This window comes from Lissotriton vulgaris, chromosome 6, assembly GCF_964263255.1.
Source record: "Lissotriton vulgaris chromosome 6, aLisVul1.2, whole genome shotgun sequence".
NCBI lineage: Eukaryota > Metazoa > Chordata > Amphibia > Caudata > Salamandridae > Lissotriton > Lissotriton vulgaris.
Genome location: NC_141694.1, coordinates 1,742,167,978 through 1,742,194,223, shown reverse-complemented (window position 1 = coordinate 1,742,194,223; position 26,246 = coordinate 1,742,167,978). Strand labels below are relative to the sequence as shown.

Here is a 26,246-nt window from a genome sequence, read left to right as displayed (position 1 = left end):
CCGACAGTAAAAAAAGAATAATAATAAAAGCAGAATTCAGCCATGCGAAACATTGTATAAATAGCCACTGGTTTACAGCACAAACCGGTGGCATCGGACCACGGGCAAGAGCATATGTACCCAGGAGCGCCAGCAGTCAACAAAGAAACATACAGGCACTTTCTGACATCTCCGAGGAATATTTCTGCTACTGCTGTTCCCCCGTTTTAGAACATTTGTGCTGCTTTTTGAAGCATCGGCAGCCTTTGGATCGGTCTAGTGCACAGTTCCTGGCACCCTTTCTAATACAGGCTAGATGTTCACAGGAACAGCCGTCAGAAGCACAACAAAACACCGCCTCAAGATGAATACAGTCCGGTCGCACGACACACTCCCAGCGCATCCATTACATCCAAAGCGGCGAGATGTCAGGGAAGACAGATACCACAGAAACTAGGAGAGGCTGTGGGAAGAGAAGGGAAGAGCAAATCAGGGCCCCTGAACAAGGAATACAACATGACACAGACGGGCCGGAGGCACAGCACATGCATTCAGTGCATTCCTGCAAGTAACACCAATAGGGGTTTGGGAGGCAGCCGACAGGAGGAAGGTCTGCCATGGGGCAGATTAGGAGGGTGGGACAGTCCAGAGGACTGCTTATTTTGGCTACATCACCGTAGCCGAAATTAGCCCAAGGGATATATAGCCTTGTGTGTTTGGGCTTCCTGCTACCATTTTAGGTTTGGTGACCTGGTGGCAGGGAGTAGTGGGAGCAGAATTTTTCTCTTCTAGATAATTTTGCGTCTAGATCTCCACCTCTTATATCTTTCTCCACCTTTGAGATGATTGTCCAGGACAAGTCTTAGTCTGTGTGATTGTTTAGTCGCCAGTGATTCACCAGCGATGGCGTTAGGATATTTTTGTTGATCCTTGATTTGTGTTGGGAGATCCGGGTTCTTATTTCCGGATTGGTTTTCCCTGTTTACAACATGTTACAAGGACATTTAATTCCATAGACCCTATGATCCCAGTGATGCATCCATAGTAGTGGGAGACACCAGTGCATATGGTTTAGGCGCTGTACTCATGCAAAGGAAAGAAGGGGTTGAACGCATCATAGCTTTTGCCTCACGCACTCTTAAAGGGGCTGAAGCAACCTATTCAGTAATCGAAAAAGAGCCGTTAGCAGCTGGTGGGGCGTCAATCACTTCAAGACATATGTTTGGGGGACAACATTTGACCTTAGAACTGATCACAGACCCCTGTGTTTCGCAGGGGACGTTTATTTATTTATTTATTTATTATGAGTTTTATATAGCGCTGGCTAGACCTGGAGGTATCAGAGCGCTTTACATGAGGATCAGCGAGTTACATGTTACAAAATTACAACAGTTACACAAACCAAGAATAAACAAAAGGAGAAAAAGAGTGATTAGATAACAACAAGAGATATTAACGCATGAGCTGGAAAGGGGAGGTAGCCACAGGATTGCGGAGGGAGGAGGCGGGGGAGGGAAGGAAACACAACGGGGAGACTAGGAAACTATGTCCGGCTGGGTAGGTGATGGGCGAGGGGGTGAACCAAAGCCTAACTCCTCTATAGCTGCCTAAACAGCTCCACCGGGCATCGGCCATGTTGTTCGGATGCCGCAGTGAGTCTAATCTTCATGGATTCCGCCCGGGGGCCATCATCATAGATCCATCTGCAGCAACATTCCCGGTGACCCAGAGCGTAGTTCAAACATCAAGGTAGTTTCAAATATGTATTATACGCAGTGCAAGATTGGCTACACACAGTAGAAGATAAGCTGCCACAAAATGTGCAAAAAGGTTGTGTTTAATTACTTATGATGCTTTCAGTAGTTCTATTTTTAATGCAAACCTTTGTTATAGGTTTTTCATTAACCTCTCAAAAATGATTCAGTTATCCAAATTCGGTATGCACCTGTTACAACGCATTTTTTACAACGCACTACCACTACAACGCAGGCATTACAACGCATACCATTACAACCCATTGCGCTGGGGGGCGCTCTAGGATAAGAGGTAAGTTTAATTTACTATCCAACACCTTCCCTAGGGTCCACGGGGACTGGAGTTAGAATAGTAAATTATACTTACCACTATCCAGCACCCCAAAGCGCTATGCGTTGTAATGGTATGCGTTGTGAATACCGCGTTGTAATGGTATGCGGAGTAAAAGTATGCGTTGTAACGTCATACATCCTCCAAATTCTATTCGAACTGAAAATGTACCACACTTTGTGGCCAGTGAATTTGCTAGATACTTGGAGGAAGCAGGAGTTAAACATCTCACCACAGCAGTTTATAATCCCAGGGAGAACAGTCTTGTGGAAAGGTTTAACCGTGTGTTAAAAGAGTGTGTACAGTTAGCTAATGCGTGTGGTGCTAAATGCAAAAAATGCTGTAAAGGAGATGTCATGGTGTTATCGGAATACACCTCAAACGGCCACTGGAGAGACTCCTTTAGTCTTCTTAAAGGTCGTGTGGCGAGTACCAAAGTGAAACCAGCGTGGATGTGCAATTCTAATTTTAAAAAAGTATCTAGGCAAAACTTATTGTGTAGAGTACAAGATTATCAAGGCAAATACCCATGCAGACACAATGACAGAATCAAAGGCTGTGCCCACATATTTACAATTGGTGAATGGGTAAAAACACACCTATATGGTAACCAATAACAAGCGTATCAAGATGGTCCACACCTAAACAAGTTACAAAGGTTGAGGGTAATAGTGTATGGTTGAGCGATGAAAAATTGTGGAATGTGAGGAGTGTAACTAAATGCAAGGATTTGGAGCGTGATGCTTGGTTGAAGGATCAATGTTCTGCATCTTCGCACACCAATTTAGCCAATGCGCTAGAATTCTAAATATTGGAACGTGTTACATCCAAACCGGTTTGGCAAAAGGATTACGCTTCTACCTAGATTTAAATATTTCCTGAGCATCTAATGTTTTGTTTTCTGAACATTAGTAATCTTTATGTATACAGCTTTGTTTTTTTTTTTTTATTCAGTTAGGAAGGAAGATAAGTTGTATCTTAGTAACTGTACCATAGTTACCTTGTTGCTCGATGGCATGTTCACTGGATTCTGGATTGTGGAGTCCAGGGGACAGAGAAAACCAGCAGTTACTCAGGGAAGAAGGACCTCTGTGCCTAGGGTTGTATGCTACAAATAAACTATGTCTTGCCTCCATAAAGTCTCTTGTGAACTTTAAAAGGCACGAGGCAGTGGAGCAGGGTGAGGTGTCACACTGCAGTTGTGTGGACTGCTTAGGGAGGAGAGCCACACCCATGATAGGGAGTGCAGGGTAGAGGCGGGGGAATGGAAAAATGGAGCCTGGCCAGGGGTTGGAGCAGGGATAAGACTGAAGTGGGTGGAGGGGGCAGGGGGGAGAACAATTATTGGAAGACAGGGAAGATTATGAAAGCCTGATATCGGCAGGGGAGCGCGTCGTGGCCAGCACAAGTAGGCCCACAACGACCTCCCTGGCCCCAACATCCGACAGGTCTCACATGACTGCTGGGACAAAAGTGAAGGTCGTCATGTAGGGGTGCTGGAAGGGCCCGAAGGGTACAATCTGCCCCCCAGCTAACCAGAGCTGGGTTAGGGGTGGAGTGGCCACTAGGGCCCCTACAGTAGAGGTGCATAAGGGCCACGAATGGCCACAGGACTTCTTTCTGAGCTACAAAATGTGGGATTTTGACGAAGAGAGCCTTGAAGAAGGCAAGCTAAGGGAGGATGAGAGGGGTGGGGGGGACACGCTTGAGGTAGACTTCTGTATAGGCAGCAAACCTTCGAAAAAGCCTGCCAAGGCACGAGGACACTGGGTTTATTTGTGGGCACTGTCTAAAGTGCCACCTAGGTACATGCTGGTTAAAACTCAACACTAACATTATGTCAGGGGTTAAATAACATGGCATTTGACCAGTCGTGGGCGGCATTAATCACGGGCAGGGGGTGGAGGGGGGGGGTCAAGTGGGGAAGGGCTGGGGGTACATTTTATAATTTAAAAAAAGTACCTGTTCACCGGCCAGGTTGGGTCCGGCATATTCAAAGCTCCGGTTCTGGTTCCTGCTCTGGCAGGAAGAGGCAGCAGGCAGCTCCCTCCCCTCCCCTAAGCCAATCAAAAGTCTGCAATGGTAGCGTTGTGATTGGTGGGGACGCCACCAAGCCAGGCACCTATGGGGAAGCCATTTTCTCCATGTTGGCTGCATTGCGCATGACTGGTTTGGGCGGCTCCAGAGGGCCGACCAAACCAGTCATGCTCACTCAGGAGAGGGCACACCACTCCTTCCCTGGCCAGCAATGCTCAGAGAGCCGCCCCGCCCACCCGCAACCAAACACTTGTGCTTTCTTTCATTGCGAGAAGCAGAAACATAAAATGGTAGTTTTACCAATTTATGTTACTGCTTCTTGCAGGGCAGACGTCTGTTCTGTACATAGCTTTCCACGCCAGGAACGCAGAGCCATGCACGAAACCGCCACGGTTCGCAGAACGGTGTGGATGGGTGGGGCGTTAAGAAATCTAACACTAACTAATGTTTCTTACAGATATATAGTTACTGAAGGTAAGTAACTTGTGCATCTGAAAGAAACACGTTAGTGTTAGATTCCTTACCTTAGAATAGATACCCCAGCAATACCAACACCGGTGGTGGGTCTGCAAACCAAAATCACCCCAGAAAGTCCAGGAGAACAGAACGGCCAAAGAAGACATCTCTCCGGACTGGACTGTCCAGGCAGTAATGCTTGGCAATTGTGTGCAGCAAGGCCCACGTAACTGCCTGACAAATGTCCTGCAAAGGGACTTCCCGCCCCAAGGCAGTAGTAGCTGCCATGGCCCGAGTGGAATGGGCGCGCAGCCCCACAGGCGGTTCCTTTTTAGCCAAGGAATAACAGATCTTAATGCACAAAACGACCCACGAGAGATGGTCCGCTTGTGCACCGCCTGTCCCTTCTTAGCACCCACGTAGCCAACAAAGAGTTGGTCGTCCACCCGGAACTATTGTGTGCGGTTCAGGTAAAAAAGAGAGTGCACGTTTTGGGTCCAGACGGTGGAGCCTCTCTTCCTCTTTCGAGGGACTCGGAAAGAAGGTGGGGAGTAAACAGGAAGATACCGGCACTTCCGGGGGCAGAGTCAGAACAAGAAAGTCTTATGCTACGAGCGGCTCCGGAAAAATATTCCGCTCCCCCGCTGAAGCAAGCTTTTTGGGCACCAGAGGCACAATACATCCTCGCCCAGATTAAAGTGGAACACAAGACCCACTGTAAGTTACTTCACAAATAGTGTAAGTACTGATTCTTGTCCTGATGAATGCCCCATAGACCCGGCTGGGCACAATGGGGCAGAAACATGTCGACTGAAAGATTAATGGATGTATAGCGGATTCAGTAACACAATCCCCATTTATACACTACAGCTTTTAACAATTTTTTCTCATCCACTTTTTGAATTAAAGTCTTTTCCTTGGGATGAGCGAAGATTTTTAACCCACTTCACGTATGAGTATGGCCTAACACAAAAACCCAATGATGATGCAATAACGCATTAGTGTAGGTGGAGAACCAAGATATACCGCCATCGATTTTAAATGCGTGTAGGAGGGTTTTTAATTGAGAGAGATAGAGAACCTTGGTAACGCAGTTACAAGTGGTCCATTCCCCCCCTTTTTTTGATTGAGTATTTATACGAGGAAGCTGAATGGACAAATAGATTTCCTCCTCCCTACCTGGTGATTTTGACTAAGGTAATGGTTTGTCAGATGTGAAAGGCAATAACCACCTTGGGTAGAAAAGAAGGACGAGTCCTCAGAACAACCTTGTCCGGATGGACCGAGGAAAGGAGGCTTCTGGTAGAGGTGACGGCAACCAGGAAAGCAGTCTTTAAAGTCAGAAGACGTAAAGGGCAGTATGGAGCGGCTCAAAGGGAGCACACATTAGATAGGTTAACAACAGATTCAAGTCCCACTGAGGCATTACAAAAGGGAACAGGAGGAAACATGAGAGTAATGCCTTTCAAGAATCTATTTACAACAGGGGACTTGAAAAGAGAAAGCTGATCAGGAAGCCTCAAGAAGGCTGAAACGGCCGAAGGTTATCCCTTGATAGTGCCCAGAGCAGAGCTCAGCTGGGCTAGAGAAACAATAAAGAGAAGAACCTCTGAAAGAGGGGCAGAGAGGGGATCCACAGCCTTTACTGTGCACCATGCCACAAATTTTTTCCACCTGCAGGCGTATACCGTTTTTGTGGAGGAACGCCTGGCTGCCAGAATGACATCACAGACTTCAGGAGGCAAGTCAAAAGGCATCAACTGTCCCCCCTCAATCTTCACGCATGTATGTGGAGGCTGGACAGGTTCGGGTGGAGGACCGTCCCTTGTTGCTGCGACAGAAGGTCCTCCTGAAGAGGCAGTCAAATCGGGGGATCGATTGACAAACTGAGGAGCTCGGGATACCAGTATCTTCGTGCCCAATCCCGAGTCACAAGAATGACCTGGGCCCAGTAGCGCCTGATCTTCAGCACTCTGGGCAGTAGTGCTATATGCGTAAAGGCGTACATCAGACCGCAACTCCACTCGTGATGAAAAGCGTCGCCAAGCGAGTGCCGCCTTGGAAATTCCAACGCACAGATCTGATGACATCGCGCATTCTCCTCGGTGGCGAATAGATCTAACCAAGGCTCTCCCCATTGCTGAAAGAGACCTTGCGTCACATCCGAGTTCAGACGCCACTCATGATCCATCTTGCAGACGGCTGAGTTTGTCCGCCCTGGCGTTCAGAGAACCTGCCAGGTGTTGAACAACCAGGGTGATGCCCTGATGTTCCAGCCATGTCCAGAGGCGCAGAGCCTCCTGACATAGGGTCCACGACCCCACCCCACCCTGTTTGTTGCAGTACCACATGGTGGTGGTGTTGTCCGTGAATACCTGCACTACACTTCCCCGGACAGAGGGAAGGAATGCCTTCAGTGCAAGCCGGATCGCCCGCAGCTCCAGAAGGTTGATATGGCGCCGGGACTCCGCCGGAGACCAGAGGCCTCTGATCTCCGCCTCTCCCATGTGCCACCCCCATCCGAGGAGGGAAACATCCGTCACCACTGTGTGCTCCGGTTGGGGAAGGGAGAGGGATCTGCCACTGACCCAATCGCGGTCCGTGAGCCACCACTGCAACTGTCTTGCAGTGCCCTCCGAGATCAGGACGTGGTCAGACAGGTTGCCCTGATGCTGCGCCCACTGGAATTTCAGGTCCCAGTGCAGAGCCCGCATCTGCCACCTGGTGTGATGTACCAGAAGGATGCAGGAGGCCATCAGTCCCAGAAGCCGTAGAGTCAACCTGACCGAAACTCTGGATGAAGGCTGAAAGATCAGAATCAGAGCCTGAATATCCCGAACCTGCTGCTCGGGAGGATAAACCCGAAACTGCGCAGAGTCCAGAACGCTCCGATGAAGAGGAGCTTCTGGGAGGGGCTCAGGTGCGACTTCGGCACGTTGACGGAGAACACCAGCAAATGCAGGAGGTCGGCCGTAGTCTGGAGGTGGGAGACAAATGTTTGGGGTTGGCCCGCCTTCAACAGCCAGTCATCGAGATAGGGGAAGACTGGAACCCCTGATTGGCGCAGATGAGCTGCGACCACCGCCATCACTTTCCTGAACACAAGAGGGGCACTGGTGAGGCTGGAGGGGAGCAAGGTAAACTGCAAGTGCTCGTGGCCTACCATGAACTGGAGGCAAGGCCAATGGGCCTGCAGGAAGGGAATATGGAAATAAGTGTCCTGCAAGTCCAACGCCACCATCCAGTTTCCAGGGTCTAGGGCAGCCAGAACCTGAGCTAACGTCAGCATCTCGAACATCTCCTTCCGAAGGAAGAAGTTGATGCTCCTGAGGTCCAAGATAGGGCGCAGGCCCCCTTTGCCCTTCTTGGGAACCAGAAAGTAGTGAGTGTAACAACCCCACCCTACTTCTGGGCCAGGAGCGCGCTCTATGGCCCCCTTGGCCAAGAGGGCCGTAACTTCCTCCTGCAGAAGTTGCAAGTGATCCCCCGACATGCGGTGGTACTGCGGTATGGCTGGAGGGGTGGTCTTGAAGGGGAGGGAGTAGCCCCTTGGGACGATTTGCAGCACCCACCTGTCCAAAGTGATGGTACGCCAATGGAGCAGGTGATGGCGAACTCTGCCTCCTACTGGCCTGGAATGGGCCTGAAAACTCGGACTAGGAAGGCTTTTAGGCAGATGCAGCGGGAGCGGATGTGTGACCGGCTCTGGTCCCCCTGCTCCACCACGGAGGAATTCATGCCCGCGTCTGCGTTGCAGTTGGTTCTGCGGCCTGTAGCCGGATGAACGTGCGGGGAACCCCCTTCCGTAGCCACGAAAGGAACAAAAAGCAGAAGTTTGCTGACGCTGGGTCAACAAGCCCAAGGACTTAGCCGTAGCCCTGAAATCCTTAAAGCGCTCCAGAGCGCTATCTTCCTTGTCGCGAAAGATGCGACGGCCATCAAAAGGCATGTCCATGAGAAGTTGGTGGACCTCAGCCAGGCGTGACGATAAATCGCCACCGTTGTTGCAATCGCTCTGCCCAGCAAGTCTGTGGCGTCAAATCCACATCGAATGGAGTACCGTGCTGCATCCCGCTCCTCAGCAAGAGCCTGGACGAGCCGGGTCTTGTCCTCCTCCGGACACTGGGACAGCACGTCCGCCACCGCATCCCACAGAGAGTGGGTGTAACGGCCCAAAAGGCATGCAGTATTAATGGACTGCAACCCTAGACTGACAAAGGAAAACAGTTCCTTGCCAAACTGTTCCAGCCTTTTGGATTCCCGGTTGGGCGGTGCGGAAGGGAATGAGGTTTGGGACATGGAGGCCTGGATTACCAGACTCTAGGGGGTGGGGTGGGTGGACACAAAGCAGGGGTCGCACGGAGCTGGCGGTGGCGTCGGGACACGTTCCGATCCACAGGAGGGAATGTGGTGGGCTTGGACTAAGTGCCTATCAGAATGTTAGTGAGGGCCTCATCAAACCGCAGCAGAGGCTCCGAAGAGCTTACTGGTGGTTGAAGCCCCCCGGTGAGGAGGTTAGTCCTCACGGCCACTGCAGGAACCTCAAGGCCCAAGTCCTTGGCCGCCTTGAGCAGCACCACATCATAAGTTGCCCCCTCCTCCCTAGCCACCGGAGGAGGAGAGAGAAAACCAGTGTCAGGCGAAGCGTCTAGACCACTGGCCACCCCCAGCTCATCTGCCCAGTCGTGACAACTGGCACTGCTGTGCCAGAGGGTCCTCAGACCCCTCCCAGTCCTCCCCTTCATCCATGTCCTGATAAACAGGCAAAAATGACGGAGCCGGGGCATAGGTGAAAAGCTCACCAGTCGGCGGAGACGGCGCCGCTCCTACGCCGAGCCCGGGCCTGAAACCGGGGAGGGCGTTGTCCGAGGGGGGCACCGGAGGTGGCACCAAGGGGGTCGGCGCCAGCGGAGGAGTCGTATGGTCAACTGGAATCGACCAGGATCCAGGCCTGGATCCCACAGGGTCCTGGGACGCCAGGACCGAAGTCGCTGGAGACGCCGGGCCGAAGTCGCTGGCGACACCGGGGACGAAGCCACTGGCAACACAGGGCTAGGACCCCCAGTCGGAACCGTGGGGCCCGAAGGCGCGCCGCCGGGTCTCGACGGTGGGAAGAGTCCTCGATGAGGACTGCGGCTCCACAACCGGTCCCTCGACTTCCTCCTCGACCGGGACCTCGAGCGACACGGAGCAGACTGCCGCAGCTCGAGGAGCTTATGGGAACGCTTCCACCTAGCCTTCGACGTCAAGGCCCGGCAGTCGGGTAATGACTTGTCATCGTGGTCGGCCCCCTAACAGTAGACACAGGTGGTGGGGGCCGGTAACCGATATCAGTCGGTGACAGACGTCACACGGCTTGAACCCGGGCATCCCTACCGGCACCAGGAGTCTATGTCGACTCGAAAAAGAGACAAAAATGTCCAAAAAGTTAGTCAAAAAATTACTAAGGGTACGCTCTTCCCGGATCTACACTTGCTTGCACGGAAAAAAAAAAAGAAGAACTGACGTCAGCATGCGAGGGCGGCGTCTACAGCGACGTCATTCCGGCGATCACAACGCAGACGACGGACGTGGATCCGCAGACGACTCCTACCGACATGCAGGGGGTACTGCTGACGAAAACTTTCTGGAGTCAGTCTGACGCCTGGGGATATTCTAAGGTAAGGAATCTAACACTAACATGTTTCTTTCAGATCTAACTATACTGTTGGAAAATTGCCCTTCTAGCAGGGTCAACCCAGATTTTTGCCTTCTTTTGCTAAACCATTTTTGTTGGCCATAGGTAACCAATGGTAAAGTGCTTGTGCTCTCCTTTTTACATTTGTAAAATTGACATATTCCTAATTGGTACTTTAAAATTATTAGTCCATAGAATATGGCACTATTTGTATCCAGGGCCTGTAAATCAAATTCTACCAGTGGGCTGCAATTTCAATGTGCCACCCACTAAAGTCTTGCTGCCTGCCCCTGCAGCCTGGGTACACAGTTCTACACTGCCATTGTGACTTAGTAAAATAGACCTTTTGCCAGGGCTAAGCTTTTCTTTATTAGGACTTATTGGTCAGCCCCATAGGCTGGCCTTAAATGTGAATAAAGGTAGTGTGCATTGTATTTTAAAAAGTGAGACATGCATATTGAATGTTTTCCATGTCCTGGCAGCGAAAAAATCCTAAATAATTTTTCACTGTGGCAATGCTGGCTCTCCCATAGGAAAACACTGAGTTACATTATAACAACTTAAAATGCTTAATCAAAATGATGGATTAAACCCAGATCTGTGACTAGGTGAATGTTTGATTTGTTCAGCATTCCATCTCCCATCTGTCCTTTTTGCTAATTTTAGTTTGGAGCTATTAGAAAAATTATTCAAGGACTTGTGTTAATAGTTTAGAATTCAACTTAATGGTAAAGTCAAATTCTATATTACTATTTTTTGAAATAACAATTTTGGAAAATTGTCCTTTCTCTGTCTAAGCCAACAAGAGATTTCTGCCAGTGTCGCCCAACTGTTAAATGGCTCCTCTATTTTTCTTCCTTGAGCACGATGGCCTGGGGTCTGTGCCCAGCCTTTTCCTGAGCTTCACAAGGATGCCTACCTAATCAATGGCAGAAGCAGCTCACACCTAGGCTGCCTACTCAGTTTGGCTCCAAACTCAGTAGAAGGGGTGAGCTCCCCAAAGCTGGTTTAGAGTTACCACAAAGGTGGGTTTGCGCATTTCCTTATTCACACCGCTCTGTGGGCACAGGGAGCTCTGACCAGGGGGAAGAAGGGTACTGCTCTCTTTTGTTAGGGAAACAGGGGTACTGTGGGACACCTTAAAATGAAACCACAAGAAGTCCTGAAAAAGGCAGTAGGATCACCTCTGGGTATATTTACCTCATTGTTTAGTGAGTGGCCAGGAATTTACCCAACCCACGGGTTGGCAGTGAACATAAATGGGGCTCCCGCAGTCCACTCTTGAGAACACTTCTGGACCTGTAGAGAATTAAATGGACTGCTCACCTGTCTGAAGAACCTGAAGTAAGACTGGACCTGCTTGCCTTGAACCCAGGACCCCAGAAGTGACTCCATGGATCAGTTGGTTGACCTCTTGTTTGAGCTACAGGGACACAATAAGGTTCCAGAGGTACTTTCCCAGCAACAGACTAGCTCACCAGCGTCACCTGGATCTGCCTTAGACCCTGCTGTTGGCCTCTGTTGAAGTCAATCTCAACCCTACAGTCATGCCTCCCAGGTCCTAGATGCTTGGCTGGTGTTACAGTGTACTTCTTTTATCCACACTGCAAACGTTGGGACTTGGAAGCATTTTGCCAACTTTCTGCTTGGAGAACCGATGGAGACCATGATCACTGTCGAAACTGCAGCCATCAAATCGACAGTCGGCCTCAGCTTGCTGGTTTGCACCACTGAAGGACATATGACTTCCAGAAAAGTTTCAAAATCTGAACGTAGAGATCTTAATCTGGACTGAAGTAGACCAGCAACCAGTTGTTGTCAAGGCCTTCTTTGACACAGGCTTTGGACTTCACCCGCTCTGAGACTTGCCATCTTCATCGACAACCGCACCAAGACTGTTCTTCAGTAACTCCTTTCGGATCCAGCTTGCAAGTTGCCCCAACCACTTTTTCTCCCCAAAAAGTATTTCCAGTCCCCACATCAGACCTGCTCTCCAGCGTAGTGGGCCTTAAGTTTTGACTCTGAGCCAGTTTAGCGTGACCAAATAACTGTTTGGCATTTTGTTCTTTTTAGCGCCTTTTAAATTTTAAAAATTAATATAGCTGGTTCTACTTAGTGGATTTTTAATATCTTCATGTCATTTTATGGATTCGTATTTTCTTTATTTTCCTAAATTGGTTTGAGAGTTTTCTTGTGCTGCATTTCCACTTTATTATTGTGAGAGTACTGCATTAATACTTTATACATTGCCTCTTAGTTTAGCCTGAATGATTTGTGCTAAGCTACCCAAGGGTTAATCACAGGTTTATTTATTGGCTTTTGTGATGCTCCCTGTGACAAGGATTATGTTGGACATGGCCCAGTCAGCGGGTTCACCCCCAAACTTCGTATCTTATCCCCTCCTGTTTAGCTGAATTAGTTTTAGTTAGCCATAGGACTCTGTGCACTTCATCACTGCTAAACAGTGCTAAAGGTCACACCCTAAAACATGGTAAAATTGGCTTATACCCGATTAGGCTTATTTAACTTACTGATACGTATCTAGTAAAGCGGCAAATATTATGCCCAGGGCCACTTAATTAAATGCTACTAGTGGGCAGACAGCATTATTGTGCCACCCATTTATGTAGCCCTTTAAAACAGGTCTCATGCATTGTATTTAAAAAGGTGGACAGACATGTTTAAGTTTTACATGTCCAGGTAGCGAAAAACTCCTAAATTCGTTTTTCACTACTGGGAGGCCTACCTCTCCCATAGAATAATTGGGTTCCCTTAAATCCATTGCTCTTTTGCTCACCATGCCATCCCAGTTTAGACCCAGCATATGCAAATCAGTCTTGACCCTGCTTCCCAAAGGAACAGTCTAGCTCGAACTGCCAAGCCAGGTCCTCCCTGGACCAAAAACAAGCATCCTGGGACCAGTTTGGGGTATCATGAGCAGAGCCATAACAGAGGATTGCACTTTTTGTCCAAGTCCCAGTCTTCATGAAAAAAGCACCTCAAATCTGAAGGTTAAAAGGTCACACATTTAAAGCGACTGTAAAGAGTGAATTAATGAGAGCAAATTTTAACCGCAATTTCAAATTCGGTGTATCAGATTAAGCCAACACCGGTGTGAAGGAGCGCACAGGAGTGAATGACCGAGTGGATACTGAGCATCTAAATGTTTTAGAGAGTCATCTTGCAGCTGAAGTGGAATTGGCCCATTCTGCAGCATTCTTAAGCACAATTAAGACTACGCATGAATAAACTCTATTATTACTTGCCCTACCTAGTGCTTCAGATTCTGAAAGAGGCTGGGCAACACAGTTGGCTCGATGAACACATGCTGTGCGGATTGGTGAAAGCCATCAACAGCCAACTCGCCACATTCATTGAAGAACACAACATCCTCGACTCCTCCCAATCCGGCCTCAGAAAAAACCACAGTATGGAAACCGCCCTCCTCGCCGCAACAGACGACATCCGCACCTTACTGGACAAAGGAGAAACAGTAGCCCTCATCCTCCTCGATCTGTCAGCGGCGTTCGGCACAGTCTCCCACCGCACCCTAATACGCAGTCTCTACGATGCAGGAATCCAGGACAAGGCCCTCGACTGGATCTGCTCCTTCCTCTCCGGCAGGACGCAGCGGGTCAGACTTCCCCCTTTCCTCTCGGACCCCACACCTACCACCTGCGGAGTCCCCCAGGGCTCCTCCCTCAGCCCGACGCTCTTCAATGTCTACATGGCTCCACTTGCCCCCATCGTCAGAACCTACGGACTCAACATTGTGTCATATGCAGACAACACCCAGCTCATCCTCTCCCTATCCAACTAACCCAACACCGCCAGACGCAACTTTCGAGAAGGCATGGAAGCCGTCGCCAAATGGATGAAAAAGAGCTGCCTACAACTAAACAGAAGTACTCATCATGGGCCCAAACCCCGATGCCTGGAGCGACACCTGGTGGCCCACCACCCTCGGAAACCCGCCAACCCCCACAGACCACGCACGCAACCTGGGAATCATCCTGGACTCAGAGGTCAAAATGGACCGCCAGATCAACTCTGTCTCATCTTCCTGCTTCCACACCCTCCGCCTCATTCGTAAGACCTTCAAATGGATCCCCCTCGAACACCGAAAGACAGTCACTCACGCCCTGGTCACCAGCAGACTCGACTACGGCAATGCACTCTACGCCGGAATAAACAAAAACCTCATCCGCAAGCTACAGAACATCCAGAACGCCGCCGCAAGACTGGTCCTCAACCTACCAAAACACTGCCACATCTCCCAGCACCTGCGCACACTCCACTGGCTCCCCGTAGAGGCGAGAATCACCTTTAAGATGCTCACCCACGCACAGAAGGCCCTCCACGGCACCGGACCAGCATACCTGAACAGCGGACTCAAATTCCACGCACCCCAAAGGACCCTACGATCAGCCCAGCTTTCCTACGCTGTGGTCCCCCGCACCAGAAAGACCAGATCGGGAGGCCGCTCCTTCTCCTTCCTTACGGCCAAAGCATGGAACGCCCTTCCGCTCCACCTCAGACAGACAACATCGCTCCCCATCTTCGCAAGAAACCTCAAAACCTGGCTCTTCGACAGACCCCCTCCTTTATGGAATGGAACCTGCACCCCCCCACCCCTAGCGCCTTGAGACCCTTACGGGTGAGTAGTCGCGCTTTAACAAACTCCTGATTGATTGACTGATTGATTGGTGCAGACGGGCTTGCCGTTGGAGCACAGCTAGAGTAGATGTGCTGCAGGATGGTTTAAATAGCCACCAAATATCTGCCCAATAAAGAACCTGACAACTAGCATGCAAACCACTATGACTAGTGTGCCAATGCAGACAAGTAAAACCTCAGACCATTTTGCCTGCAGAGAACCAACCTGCTTTTGCTCACAGCAGGTGACAAATCTAGTTCAAAGGCCTGAACATAAGTAATTGGCATAAGGGTGGTGGGCAGCTAGACTGACATCTGGACACTTGGGTATAATATGCTGTCCCAAGAGGAGACAGAGTATTATCCAGCAGAGGAAGCCCAAGTGTAGGACAAATGCTCAGGGTTACAGATTCTTAGTACCAGACCCACTGAGCACAGCTGATGATTCTGGTGGCTCCAGACTGGGCTAACTTCCACCTTCACATTATAACAGACAAGTTGAAATAAGTACACAAGGGTTGTGTCCCACCATAGGCACAATGTGTTCCTTTGAGAACCTGTTAGTGGCAATCTATAGAGTGCAAAACACTGGACACCATGTGTTTTGGATGTAACGAATAAAAATGTACTAATGGTGTGCACTTACTGGGCGAAAACACCACTGTGCCACCTCCAGTTGGCTTGTGGTCAGCAAGATGATACCTTCCCTGATGTGGAGAGATTCCACTACAAGACAGACCATTTAGGAGACCCTTTGAAGTTCCAGCCAGAAACCACAATCTCATCATTTCTACATGAAGAGGATGTTACTCCTGCAACAAGTGCCATGCCTGTTGCATTACCGTAGGCCAGAAATTATGTTAATTAGTGCCTGGATCAACTTGCCCGTGAATGGACAGCAGGAAGGACTTCAAAGCCAACAGGATTGCACACATCTTTAGTAAGTTAGCAAATGAAAATGCTGCTCCATCCGAGACCAGAGACCTCTGATCTCCACGTTGTCCAGGCAAACTTTCCAACTTTCAGAAGACACCTCTATCGCCACTGTAACCTCAGGATGGGATAAGGCGAACAGCCAGGTTAACTTCAGAAATGCATCCGTTACTGGCTTTTTTGAGCCACCTTGTTGAAAATACTGATCTTGTTCAAGACGTAACCTAATCCTGTGACCACAGCAAATGCAAGTTCCATTTAAGGGTCCTAATGTGCCACTGAGGTTGACATGATGCTATTAAAGCATTGAGTATCAGAACCATCAGCACTGAAAGAGTGTCTCTTACCAAAATATCAGGATCACAGCCAAAGTCGCTTTGGAGGGGACTTCAAGGTCGCTGTGTCTAGAAAAACCCTAATGAAGGCAGCCCTGGGAAGGTTGTACAATAAATCTAAATTAATTGATGGAAAACCTCAGGGCGGACAATGGCATTGTGCGCTGCAGGTGTTCCAAGATCGACTGAGATAAGCCCACCTTCAACAGTCAGAGAGGTACACAAATATGTTAACTAACGACCTGCAACGCTAGGCCACAACCACTGACAATCTTCATAAAGTCCTGCAGGACAGATGAAAAAAACAAATGGAGACAGTGAACAAAAAGTGGTTGCCTTCCACTACAAAGCAGAGATGATTCAAGTGGGACTGCAGAATTGGCATATGAAAAAGTAGGAATCGTGCAGATCCAGGGACACCATCCAATTCTCAGAGAGGAATGCCTGCAGTAGCCTTAATGTTTCCTTCTTGAGGGATGAGTTTTAGCTTTGAGGTTTAAATGTAGGATCCTTTTTAGAGACCCAGAAGTATTGTGAGAACCATCCCATCCTCTGCGCTACCTCAGGTCCTACCTCAATTGAACGCTTAGTGAGTAACATCAACATCGAATAAGGTGCTGGCACGAAGTCTGTGTGCATAGAGGGAACTCAAAGGGGGTATCCAGAAAGGGAAGGGCATAATAAATGTGGAAAGTGTGTAGGAATCGTTGATCCAACATGGTCAAGCACCAGTACAGCAGGAAATGTTGGATCTAGCATCCTACTTTGCGCAGTTGTTCGCTTGATGGAAAATAAATTGACTTTGATGTGCTAATGGAACAAGGGGTAGTGGAGTACTGAAACTGATGTCATCCTTGCCACTGACGCTGCCCGCTCTCCCTAGCGCCATTGAAAAACGCCTTCATGGGCTGGTGGTCAATCAGTTGTGAAGTTTAGTGCCGATTAAATATTGAGGCCCCTAGATTAGCCTCTGAACTCCCTATAGACAGAACTGACGGACAGGGGAGGACAAGCCCATGAGGCGAATTGTTGCCCTGCCATTTTTAAAACAACCCAAGACCGAATATCCTTTTTTGCTTACAATACTGGCCATGTCAAAGGGCATTTCATCAAAGAGGCCTGGACTTCTATGGAAAATCCAGCACAGAGTACCCGGACAGGTCATCTGCTGACAACGCTTATTCCCACAGCACATGCAACAGTCTCAGTGGTGATGAGGCCAAATCATAAAATCTCTTTGGCCACATCTTGGCCATCATGATAAATTTGAGCAATTTAGTTAAAGAGGCCCCACGCACCTTGTCCTAAGGTGTTTGAGAACAGAGGGTCGGAAAGCAAGAGGCGTAGAAAGTGTGCCACACTAGAGTGCCTGAAGAAAACTTTTCTCCCTTGTATACCAAAATGTTTTGACTCCCTGTTTGGTGCAGCGGATGTAAAAGAATTTGGATTGATCTTACAAATAGAAGTTTGCACCATAGATGTAGGGTACTGAATAACATTTGTTGCGTCTCCTAGTGCTGGTCTATGGCACTTTCAGAGAGGACGTCTCACTGCTGGGACTGAAAAGGCTTCTGACTAACTACTATTGAATTAACTAAGCCTCATTGAGTCCCATAAGAATGTCAGAAGTGGAAGGTCCTGCTTTAAGTATTTCTGTAAGTAGGTTAGTCTTAGACCCATTAGTTGGGAGTGGTAATTCCCAAATCTCTGCTTCTCACCGAACTACTACTACAAATAAGCAACCTTTCTCGGTCGGGGGCTTCAGAGGTGAAATCAGAGCCCATTCAGGTGAACTTTCAGGCCACTTGAATTTTGTAAAACCAGCATCAGTATATTGTGCAGGGCGCAAATTAGACGCCCCTTTATTATCACGAGAGAAGAAAAAAACCACTGAAGACCTTCTTAGATAGCGACTTAATCTGACCCGGAATTGGCTTCCATCATCCTAAAATACTGTAGTTGAGGAAGAGGAATCAGAGCGGAATCCTCCACAACATAGGGATGCACTTTAGTGATGGGGCAGAATGACAAAGAGCGAACTCTTGCCAAAGATGGTTACAAATTGAGGGCAGTGACCGATCCAGCAAGGAAGTCTCTAGAGCCAACTGTGGCACTAGTGAAGAAACAGCTGGCAAAGCTGCCTCACGGGAATATTCTGCTCTAGGGTCAATGAAGACCTAGAAAATTAGAGTAGCACCGGCTCCACCGCTTGTATCAGATCCTAAGAGGAAAGCCACGCCAAACTCAGGATTCTTACTGACCATGTGACATTATACTGGAGCTCAGTGTCTGGACATCAAAGGACTTTGCTTGTGCTCCATACGTCTTTTCCACATATCCCTCGACTTTGCCTTAGACTTTTCTGAAGAGGGCAACCTGCAATTGTGATCAGACTTGTTTATAATGCCCAATGATTTAGAGTAGAATCCCCACAGATTGAAAGTGTGTGGTCTGTTAACAATTGCTTCCAAGAAGCACAACATAATTTGAAGCTCGTCTTCCTCGGCCGTGTCATCTCTGCACACTCAAATATATTTCAAAGTAAGAATTTAGTAGGAAAACCAAAACTGTTATGGGCAAAGCTCCAAATTCAGGTTGACAACGGCAGAAAAAGAGGAGCCAATGACAGAACGCAGAGGTGGCACCTACATGAAATCCTGTGTCCAGGGGTAGGTTAAAGTGATGATGGAAGTAGACGGAGCGACCAACTGGCGTACATCAGCTATTGCAAGAATTTACAGATCCAGTCTGGCACCTGGGGAGATTCATAAAGTGAATAATCTGCCGTTAAAAGTAGCTATCCGAAACAAAATATTTGGAGGCTGGGGCTGAGAGGACGCAGCACTGAATACATGTTTGTTCAGCTATCCTTGATCTTAGCTTCCAATAAACACCGCATAACATTCTATGCCAGCAGTATTCACAACTGAACATACTAGATGGTTTCGTTGAGCGGGAGGTTAGAGGGTTCCATTCATTTTTTTAAAACAAAAAATAGGCAAGAAAACGTTTGAAGGCCACTGCTCTAGTAGGTTTACACGATCAGGTCAGCATTCAGAGGAACACTGCATTGAACACTGGCGCACACACACCCTCTGAATGAGAACCCTCTGGTTTTACTTGTCCCCCACCTCAATAATACTCTGAGAAGTCTACGCATAGGCATGCAGTGCATTACAAAATGGTAAAAGTAAAATAAAGATTTAAGATCAGAAGCGACATACCTCTGCTTTCGAAAGAATTGAAACCATGCTTTTCCAGTGATCTGGCCTGCAGAAAAACAGAGGACTGCAAATTGACATAATATCATGCTTGTGACAGTTGGACTGCTTGATGTACTGTTTTAGCGCTTTACCAATAAACAGAAACAATACACTGGTGGCCAGTTAATTGATTACTATTAGGACTGCAAGGTAACCCCGTGTGTTAACCGCTCAACAATGACATCAGAGTGACACTGCGGTCACGAATATTCATCAGGGCAAAGCCAATTCAGCTTTTCATCCTTCCCAAATTGGTAAAATGTGTACCTTTAAATTAAGTAATATTAAACAATTTTATTATATAGTGTTTTAAACTGCACAGTTACGTATGAAGCAGGTGAAATCATGTTATTGCTACGTTATGAAAACATCTATCATTTGAACCTGGAGAGGCAGTTTTATACGCACAGCCTTCGCCATCATCTATAAATACTGATAATGCTTTATGCAATGAGACTATTTTATCATAAATCTGGGCAAACACCTAAAGTTGGGAGCAGCAATGTTGCTTCATTTTATCATTGGAGGTCCAGGATCCAATCAGTTTTGTTACCTCAATCTTCCTTCAGTCATTTATCCAGTCTACATGGTAAAACATAAAAATGTGGCATGTTTTATAAATGATTGCTGTTCACTTTGAGGCTTTCGGAGCTGAAATCAAAATTCGAAGATTGGTCAAAAGAGCAGCTGGAAAGTGTCTAAAGATTAGTAAATAGTACGTGAACTGTGGCCGCACAGCACCTCAGCTGCGAAGGACGAAATATATATTTGTTTTAATGAACTTAGGATAGAAACGCCATTAGAATAAATCCCGTCTGGGAATGGGTTTTATGGCGTTAGGGGTTGAGAAACGCCATTAGAATAAATCCCGTCTGGGAATGGGTTTTATGGCGTTAGGGGTTTTGCAATAATTATGCTGAACCTCGGCATCGCCTGGCGGGACCCCAAGCCCAGCATCGCCTCATCCTGGCCGGATGCACAGTCTTTCCTCGCTTTCTGCCGCACTTTAGTTTGATGAAGCCCTCGTGGCTCGAGCGCTCGCTCGGGCGGTCGCGCGGGCAGGAGTGCTATGTTTAATTACTTGGCCATGCTCGAAGCCAAGAGAGATCCTTAACGCGAACCACCTAATGTGTTCATTAGTACAAAGGGCACAGACAGCATTGAATATCTTAAACGCTAACAGGCTTAAACTGCAACACGAGTTATTTTCTACTCCTGGCAGAAGCTTTACGTAGTAGCCCAGCATACACAGGCACTCTGTTCTTAACCCCTGGAACATGCTCGGTCCCATAATCCATCATCCTTGTAGAGAAATGTGCAATTAATTGTAGGTTGGTGTAGTACATTGTTTATAGCAATGTGTGTTATCGCTCTAGTCTTTCTAGAATGTGTTAGTAGAATAAGAATACATTTGTGTTCTGTGTTAACTCATGCTTATGCGTTCTGTTCTGGGGCAGTTTACTGGTTGCTGCTGCAGTGAAGAGTCCACTCTTGTCCTACTCTACAACTCAATAAAGGACTCTTTCTACTTACCTGGATTGCCCTTGTAATCTGTTTACTACAGTGGGCATGTGAGCATTCTATCAGCAGTCAGTAGTTTGGGCAATGGTTTGTGATTAGATATCTCTCTACGTGCCTGATTCCTTACAATAACTCCAGGACCCTTCGTTCTTCTTTTAAAAATTTCCTTACGGTCCCCAGATTTAGGAAAACCCGCTCTGGCGGGAAATCCTTCCCAGTATTGACAGCGGCTCTCTGGAATAAATTACCTAACACCATTCGGTTGATCAAGGATGAACAACCTTTCCGGAGAGCCTTAAAAACCTACCTGTTCTGTTGATTCTTTCCTTTTTAACAACCACCTCATGCAGCATGAAGTTACACAGAAGCGTCGGGACACCCCGTTGGGGTAGCTGTACGCTATATCAAGATACACTAAATAAATAATAAATAAATAAATAATCTCACTAAAATGTTGGAACCCCATACAAACTGTTGAAAGTGCTCGAGACCCCAAGCTACTGCAAGAGCTGCTTTTTTCTATGGCCGAGTAGCGCTCTTCTGTTGGTGACAGGGTAACCAACTGGCATGGGTGCAAATTCTGGACGGCGAATGTAAACATTCAGGACAAAGGGTCAAAATTGAGGACAAAAATTCAGGACAGAAGATCAAGATTCAGGAGAAAAATTGAAGACTAAAGGTAAGTTTTACAGACACATCAGAGGAGGTCACGCCATAATATATAAGTAACTAAGTACACAGATTGCCAGCCACACACTTACTTAAATCCTCTATTTTTGAGGGAACAAACCATAAGAGACTTCCTGGTTCGTGCGGGTATATCACTCAAACCCTTTTATTATTTATTTGTTTTTTTGTCTTTTTTTAAGTATTGATGTATGAAAGGGACACCTTATCGTTTTGTACACCTTATATACAATTATTTACAATTTGCGATTATTTGCAACACAAACACATACACATAACTAGTTGTATTATACAAAGTGAATTGCTCTGATATATATACACTCAAATATTCATACTACGAAGAAAAAATCATCCGTAATTCCATAAAGACCAGAGTCAAAAGTATAAACTTGATGACAATCATAAATCAATGAACTACAGTTGAATGTAGGCAGTTCAAAAAAGGAAAAATAGACTTCAAATTAATTCATTCAGTCCATTCAACCAATAAATGGCTAATCTTTTTACGCCAACGCGTTTCGAATCCGGTATGTCAACTCTACGGATTCTCATCAGGGCCCTGTCTTAATACGGGATATCTGCAAGTGTATAAAATAAAACTTGTTTTAGCTACATTTCTGACGTTGTTTAGCTTCCAACTACATTTAACTCGGATTCCTCATATTACCTGTTGAACCAGCAGCCGCCGGTCAAGGGTAGGGTATTAGTTCTGACTGAGTTTCTTTTCTTTTCGGGATCTAAAAACAAACGCAGGTATCATGACCTGTTCTTGCTCACTTTCTAAGACCAGAATGGGGCACATGTGTTATCAACATACCTTACTGGATCATGCTCGTGATCCTACGTTTCCACCAAATGGGAGTTAATTTTCAGTCTTGTATTACAGCCTGAAAATAATGAGAATAACGTTTTACGCGCTTTTTATGCACAGACGGAGAGAGTATGGCACTCGTTGCTCTACTCGGCATACCTGCTCTGAGGGATTCCTCGCTTGGGCTGCCCGTGTTCTAATCGGTTGCAGCGGTAAACGCTTTCTAACCATGTGGGCACCGCTTTCCTCAGTCCTTATTATTTGCGCTCGCTTTCCCTAGAGGAAATAACAGCGTTTTATTAGGTATCTGGGGCTTCTGCAATATTGGTGGCAAATCAAACCCATGTTAGCTCTAGACTTACTTGAACAAGCTGTGACTCGGCATCTAGCTCTTATTCACTTAGTTTGGCAGCCATGTTGTAACGTGGTTTTGGAACTACTTATAGCTACTTGCCTGGCGGCCATCTTAGAGTGGGGTCGCTAGAGAAGGCTATCATTTAGATGTGAAAAAAAGTGAATTTAACCCCTTTAGCGCGTCGAACATTCCGCCCCAGTGCGGACGTTCGATCGCGCTAACGGGATTCGGACGTCCAACGGTCGTGAGCAGCACCAGCGAGGTAGCGCGCGCGACGACCGTTGGACGTTCGAAGCACGGAAGGGGTTAAACCACATATGAAAACATACGCGCAATTACCATCGACCCTTTCTTTTGGAGGCACTATACTAGATAAAGCTCACACTCTAGATATTTCAGAAAGCGAGTTGAGCCCGCTGAGTGCGCTATTAAACTTAAGTATAAGGTAGGCCTCTTTTTTTAGTAGAAGTTTATCACGGTCAATGGGTCTAGACTGTTGCAGTACATATAGAATTGACCACTTTAAGTCATTCTCAGTGTGTTTATTTTCAATGCAATGCTCCACCATAGGTGCTGTAAGCACTTTATTCTTGATTCTAGACTTATGTTGCGTTATGCGCATATTCACTTGTTGTGTTGTCTTGCCTATGTAAATCTTATTACATGGGCAGATGACTACATACACAACATTTCGTGTTTTACAATTTGAGAAACTTAAGTGTTTCCACTTAATATTCCCATGTTGGAATTCCTTCCCTTCCACAGTAGTCCCACAGGCCACGCATGTCCCACATTTATGATGTCCCTCAATGGGTTTCATTCCCCATTGAGACAATAGGTCACTCTTAGGTTTGGGTAATGCTATCTCGGCTCGGACAAGATGTTGTCCGATGCTCCTGTTCTTACGATACGCGAAAAGAGGACGGGGAAATGGACAGTCCAGATTTTCTAGTAAGTGCCAATTTTTTAACACGGTTTGTCTGAATTTGTTTGTGTCAGGCCCAAATGTGGTGACACAGACCATCCGGTCTAGTTCAGCCTTTGATTTTGTTTGTAGCAAACATTCGCGTGGTGTACATCGTGCCCGCTTGAATGAGTTTTTTAACAGTTTTTTTCGGATAACCACGGCTTTCCATTTCGTGACAGAATGTGTCAGCGTGTCTTTCATACTCTGACAACTCTGTGCAGTTTCTCCTGATACGGAGCAGTTGGCCATAGGGCAAGTTAGCCTTCAAGTTCCTGGGGTGGTCACTTTGGTGGTGCAGTATTGTGTTTTTATCAGTCTGCTTCTTGTACAAAGAGGAGACCAACTTCCCGTTTGAACATGTGATTTCCACATCCAGGAACGTCATTCTTGTGTCACTGATCTCAATAGAAAATTTAATGTCTGGATGTTTGGAATTAAGCCATCCATGAAATTACATCAACTCCGTGTGGCTCCCCTGCCACCGGAGCCACACGTCGTCGATACATCGTAGCCATTGCTTAATGTGACTGCAATATGGGTTATCCTTTTCAATAAATTTCTTCTCATATTCTGCCATATACAATATGGCCATCTCAGGAGCATAGGGGCATCCCATAGCAGTCCCTTTGGTCTGCATAAAGAACTGCTCATTGAATCGGAAGTAATTTTTGCGCAACGCTATTTCTGCCAATTTGAGAATAAAGCTGGTAGGGACTCGATGTGGTCTTGCACGAGCTTCTAAATAAAGCTCAATTACTTCCAATGCCTCTCCCTGGGGTATTTGAGTATAAAGGGACGTGACGTCCATTGTCACAAGCAATTGTGAAAAGGGACGTGACGTCCATTGTCACAAGCAATTGTGATGCAGGATTAAAATCAGTCCCTTCTACTTTGGCGAGGAAATCCATTGTGTCTCTGAGATATGATTTAACAGAGCTAACAAAGGGCTTCAAGAAAAAAATCAACATATTTCGCAAGTGGTTCCAGGCAGGAATCGCACCCAGAAACAATGGGTCGTCCTGGCGGCTCATTTAGACTTTTATGGATCTTGGGGAGGAAGTACAGGATTGGAGTCCTGGGATATTTTTTGATTAAAAATTCACCTTCTCTCACACCAACATAGCCTTCATCTAACCCTATTTTAACAGTATCTGCTATCAGTCCCTGAATGTTTTTGACCGGATCTTCCTGTAGGGTTCTATACCAAACAGTGTTGCTCACCTGTGTATTGGCTTCAGCAAGATATTGTTCTCTTGAAAGCATATCCATTTCTGAAGGACGAGTACTATACTCAGCCTGAGTCAAGGGGAGCATTGCGTAATTATCAGGGGAGGTCCCGATATAGGTTTAAAACCTTTTCCGAAACATCATCACTCATCGGGCTCTGATACGCGAGGAAACCAAAAAAAAAAGCAGGTGTCTTTTTTAGAGAAGGACCAGCAAGGAAAAACCAGATTCAAGGTGCCATGGGAGATGCGGACAAGGAGGAATTTTTACAAATCATAAAGGCGCCATCCACAATAGTCAATCTATCAGACAAAACACTCACAAAAGATGAGGAATCCGTACTAAATCTTGGACTAAAATTTGTACCTCGTCAACAAACAGACTTTACCCAAATGAAGTTAGAGACCATAGAATTTTGTCGCAAAATTCAACTAAGGGCCTTTTTTTCCCAATCAGCCACCTATGATAGAAAAAGAAACTACAGGGTTACGTAATAAATCGACCTTCATACCTAGTCAAAAAATTCCTAAACAGGTTTATGCCTTCGAACAAATCATGCTTTCCTCAATTGACAAACTAAGCGTTTGTAAGCGCTGCATAATTTTAACCTCATTAGTTGCTGTATTTTGCGCGTTTTCTTTTCGTTTTTATCTTTCTTTGTATTTTAACTGTGCACTGGTTGGACTCTCCCCCCCCCTCATACCTGCATTTAATTTCTGGAATACTCACCACCGTTTTGGTGGGCCCGGGTTCTGTGGATGGTCCGGGGATCGTCTGGTGATCGGCGGCCAGCGTCATCTTGGCTTGGGACCAGGCTTTTTCGGCGGGCGCCATCTTGGAGCGTCCATGCGCTCCTCCCTCCATTCCGGCGCCTATTTAAAGTCGTTCTCTCCCGCGCAGCGGGAACGCGCAGCTAGGACGCCGTCGCTTGCCGGAGTCTTGCCAGAGTCCTGCCCGTCTGCGCCCGTCAGCGTCCCGGAGGCGCTCGGGGCGACAGGGGGGGGCTCGGATACCCAGCATGTGTCCTCATGGATCACTCGTGCAGCGTTATACTTCTGGGGAGCTTTGCGCTCTCTCCACTGCTGTCAGTGGCTGCTGCATTGTCTTTCCGGGTTGTCACCATGGTAAGTCCATCTGCCCTGGTTGCGGCTGGCGCCACACCCGAGCTCTGCCATTTTCCTCTGGCAGTAACACCGCCAGTGTGGGATATCTCTGCATGCTACTAAACACCAGATCGGCGTGCAGACATGCACAAGA

The 26,246-nt window shown here is 47.3% G+C and overlaps 1 protein-coding gene across 3 annotated transcripts in view; it reads right to left on the bottom strand.

The window, feature by feature from the left end:
- LCLAT1 (lysocardiolipin acyltransferase 1) overlaps window positions 1-26,246 on the bottom strand; it is a 554,842-nt gene that overhangs the window by 357,813 nt on the left and 170,783 nt on the right. For 2 of the 3 annotated variants that reach the window (XM_086927978.1, XM_086927975.1), the window contains one exon: window positions 19,383-19,428. The exons of the other annotated variant lie outside the window; for it this stretch is intronic. The gene's annotated coding sequence lies outside the window, so the exon portion shown is untranslated. The remainder of the gene's footprint in view (window positions 1-19,382; window positions 19,429-26,246) is intronic. 3 annotated transcript variants of the gene reach the window in all.